The sequence below is a fragment of the Erinaceus europaeus genome (genome assembly GCF_950295315.1).
Source record: "Erinaceus europaeus chromosome 6 unlocalized genomic scaffold, mEriEur2.1 SUPER_6_unloc_23, whole genome shotgun sequence".
In the NCBI taxonomy this organism is placed as follows: Eukaryota; Metazoa; Chordata; class Mammalia; order Eulipotyphla; family Erinaceidae; genus Erinaceus; species Erinaceus europaeus.
Genome location: NW_026647129.1, coordinates 657,290 through 661,580, shown reverse-complemented (window position 1 = coordinate 661,580; position 4,291 = coordinate 657,290).

Sequence of the window (4,291 nt, the reverse complement as noted above, 5' to 3'; positions counted from 1 at the left end):
GTTAGCTGTGCTCCTAGTTGGGAGGGACTTCGGGCCAGTGGTGAGAATATTCCCTAGATACAATAAGAACTTCAGGTTTCAAAAGGATTTGAAACCCTTGATTCACATGGAAAATACATTTCAGAGCCATCAAAACACCCTCTGTCAGATCCCTGGAAGCTTCTGTTTTGGGTGGAAAATCTGTATACTGGTGTGGTCATCAGTACCACAGATCCTTTACATTCGGCTTAATAGAGGGAAAGCACAATGTGTGTGCCAGGGGGATAGAGTTTCACTTCTCTTCACCTGGGCTCTCATGGAATAAGGACAAGGACGCTGTGCAGGAAGGTGAGGAGGGCTGCATTTAGGCTGAGTGTCAGCCTCAGGGCCCTGGAGAATGGGAGTCAAGCACAGAGGACCTGGACAGCTGCAGCTGCAAATGGACATATGCCTGGAACCTGCAGCAGCAATGCTGTGTCCGCAGTTCCCCTCTGTACTACACCATGTGCAGGAGACTAAATAATCTAAAGGTCAAAGAAAGGAAAATTTCAACACCAGGATGACTGAGTTCACGATGCATGCACTGACTTCCAGTAAGGGACCAGGGAAGAAGGCACGTAGAGACAGTCAGAGAGACAGAATGACAGAGACAGAAAAGTTTTGAAATTCTGACCCTGTGTTGATTAGTGCCAGAGCACTGAATACAAACCCTCCATGCCCATGCATACTTCTTACAAGTGGCATTGCTATTTTATGTTTCTGAGGAAAGGTAACACTTAGAACATCTAGGTCTTAGCCACTCTGAGAAGCAACACTTGGCCGGCAGCCCACTCTCCAAAACTGCCCCCGCCTCTCCAAATTGGAAGTAGTCTTAGTGAGGCTCCAGCCAAGATGCACGCTGGCATATTGCATCTCCCTGGTCCAACCTCAGCCTATCCTGTGTGCAGGGAACTGCACTATGTCTATTTCTTCTTTGATTTACAGTTTTTGGATAGGAATCGGTGGACAAAATTAGCAAGATTGAAGTAGATGATTTGGCAGTTGTAGTTTGTGCTGAGAGAGATTTGTAGAGTGATAAATGATATGGCTCTGTGAGATGTCTCTCATGACTGTGGCTCAGAAGGGCCAGGTGTATCCACTTTACTACCCTAATCCAGAGGTGTGCAGGTCTCTAGCTAAAAAATATTTTCAGACCTCTACATATTACATAAATATAGAGAGAGACATAGAGAGATAGACACTGATGTCGTCATTTTCTACAATGGATTCGATATGACATTCAGACAATTGATTGCTAAAATCTGGAGAATAACTGTACATCAGGAAAAGAATTGTCCAAAGGAGTAAAATCTCCAAATCATTAGCTATTTGCAGCACCAGTGGGACTGATCGAAAAAGGCTCGAGAAGGAACTCATCCAGGAGACTCTCCACATGGACAGGCACCATAAGTTTCCTAGTCTGGCAACACACACAGGGCAGCTGCTAGTTCCCAGTGCAAGCCTCAGGGCAAAAACCTCTCCCTCTTCAGTGTCTCAGAATTCAAAAACCTCCTACACTGTGTTCATTGATGACAGATACAAACCTGGCTTGTAGAGATTGTAAGGCATCAACTCTCATGCACACAGACCCCAGACAGCCACAGTCTTCATCATATGCTGTACTACCAGACCTGACAGTAATGTGTGTGTGTGTGTGTGTTTGTCTGTCTGTGTGTGTGTGTATGTGCTCAGAGCTCACGTGTAGTAGTCTCAGAGCATGGGTGTCAAGATAGCCAGCCTCACCTGCAACTTATGTACAGAGAATCCAGCTGGTCAGGGCAAGCCAGGTAGTCCAGAATCTGCCTAAGAAAGAATGCCAGAGAACTATGTGTAAGCCCTAGACCGCATTTTGAGCCACTGGTTACCACTTCCCCAATTAGGGAAAAGCTGGGCTAGTGGCAAATCAGAGCTGCAGCTGTCTCTCTGTCTCTCTTCCTGCTTTGGCCCTGCTCACTCCATTTATGACTGTTTCCTTCTCCTCAATAGGAAAGTAACAAATGATGTACAGAAATACAGGGAAAGTGGGAAAAAATACCCCCTTAGCCACTATTACATGTAACTGTTGACTGTAAACCATTCATCCCCAAGAAAGAGCAGAATAAATATTTTGAGGTTAAAAACATTGTAGGTTGAATAGGGAACATTCTTTAGAGCCATGCAATACTAATCCATTGTGCATTGTATGTCACTGTCAAAAACAGTGCAATAGTCTTGTAGTAGTGTGTAGTATCTGCAAAAGGATATGTATTGTGTTTCCAAAGTTCCCTTCAATTATAAGAGAAAATCTATCAGGCAGAAGAAATGACCCCTCATGTGATATCGGACTAAATATATAAATAAATATGCAAATATATGGGGATGATCTAGGAGGATTTGAAAAAATTAAAAAATAATAAAAACCACAGGTAGACAATAGGTCGACAATTCTAAAAATGACAGATATATATGTGTATTTATATATGTATATGAATGTATATCTTTATTATTAAGTCTGAGAGATACTGCCATGGATATGAGGAGACAGAATATGGCTTGTGTCAGAGAGACTTACAAAGCTGAGGCTCCAGTAGCCTAGGTGAAATCACCAACAAAACAAGCCAGAGCTCAGCAGTGCTCTGGCAACTCTCTTTGTATATCTGGACCTGTCAATAAAATAATGATATAAGTAAAATATTACTGAATGCAGACAGAGTGAGAGCCTGTGAGAGTCAGAGACAGAGAAGGAGAGAAAAGAGAGGAGTTGGAAATAGACCAGAAGTCAAAAAACCCCTAGACTGTGTTCATTCATGACAGGTTCAAACCTGTGTTGCAGAGATTGTAAAGGCAGCAGCTCTAATGCCCACAGACCCCAGACAACCCAAGCCTTCAATATATGTGTGTAGTATTTGCCCATGGAAATGCATTGGGCATCAAGAGTTCCCTTCAATTATAAGAGAAAATATATCAAACAGAAAAAATGACACTCATGTGATACCTGACTGAATAAATAAATATGCAAATAAATGGGGATGATTTAGGAGGACTTGAAAAAATAAAAATAATGAAAATAAAAACCACAAGAAGACCTGATTACAGCAGAAACATAGAAACCATATGCTGAGAAAAAGAGGGCTGCTTCAAAATTTCCCTAACACTTCAGGGTCCAAGGAAATTAAGATTTCCGGAAAAAGAAAACAAACACATACGTATTGAAGCCTACACTAGAAAAAGAAGGGAAGTTCTGGGCTATAATAATTACAATAAGGATGCTGATAGAAACACGATTAGAAATGCTACTGGAAGGTTCTATTATTTATAATTGTATTGAATACTGCTCCAGCTACATGGCCAATTATTTCTGAAAAAACTAGGCTGTTATAAATGTGGTAATTCATATTTAAGGTCAAATACAATAGGTAGAAAATTCAAAAAATGACATATATAAAAATATATGTTTATATATATGTATCTATCTCTTTATTATAAACTCTGAGTGATACTTGCATGGAAATGAGCTGAGAGATATGGCTTGTGTCAGAAAGACTTACAAACTGATGCTCCAGTAGCCTAGGTGAAATTGCCAACATAACACGCCAGAGCTCAGCAGTGCTCTGGTAACTCTCTTTGTATATCTGGGCCTGTCAGTAAAATAAGTATATAAGTAAAATATAAATGAGTGAAGACTGAGTGTATGAGAGCATGTGATAGTTAGAGACAGAGAAGGCAAGAAGAGTAATACATGAGTTGGAAAGAGACCAGAATTCAAAAACCTCCTACACTGTGTTCATTGATGAGAGGTTCAAACTTGGCTTTTAGAGATTGTAAGGCAGCAGCTCTCATGTCCACAGACCCCAGACAGCCCCAGCCTTCACCATATGCTGTACTACCAGACCTGACAGTAATATGCTACTGGAAGGTTCTATTATTTATAATTGTATTGAATACTGCTCCAGCTACATGGCCAATTATTTCTAAAAACTAGGCTGTTATAAATGTGGTAATTCATATTTAAGGTCAAATACAATAGGTAGAAAATTCAAAAAATGACATATATAAAATATATATGATTATATATATGTATCTATCTCTTTATTATAAACTCTGAGTGATACTTGCATGGAAATGAGCTGAGAGATATGGCTCAGAAGGGACCGGTGTATCTGCATTACTACCCTAATCCAGAACTGTGCATGTCTCTAGCTAAAAATATTTTCAGATCTCTACATGTTACATATATATATATATATATATATATATATATATATATATATATATATATATATATATGAGAGAG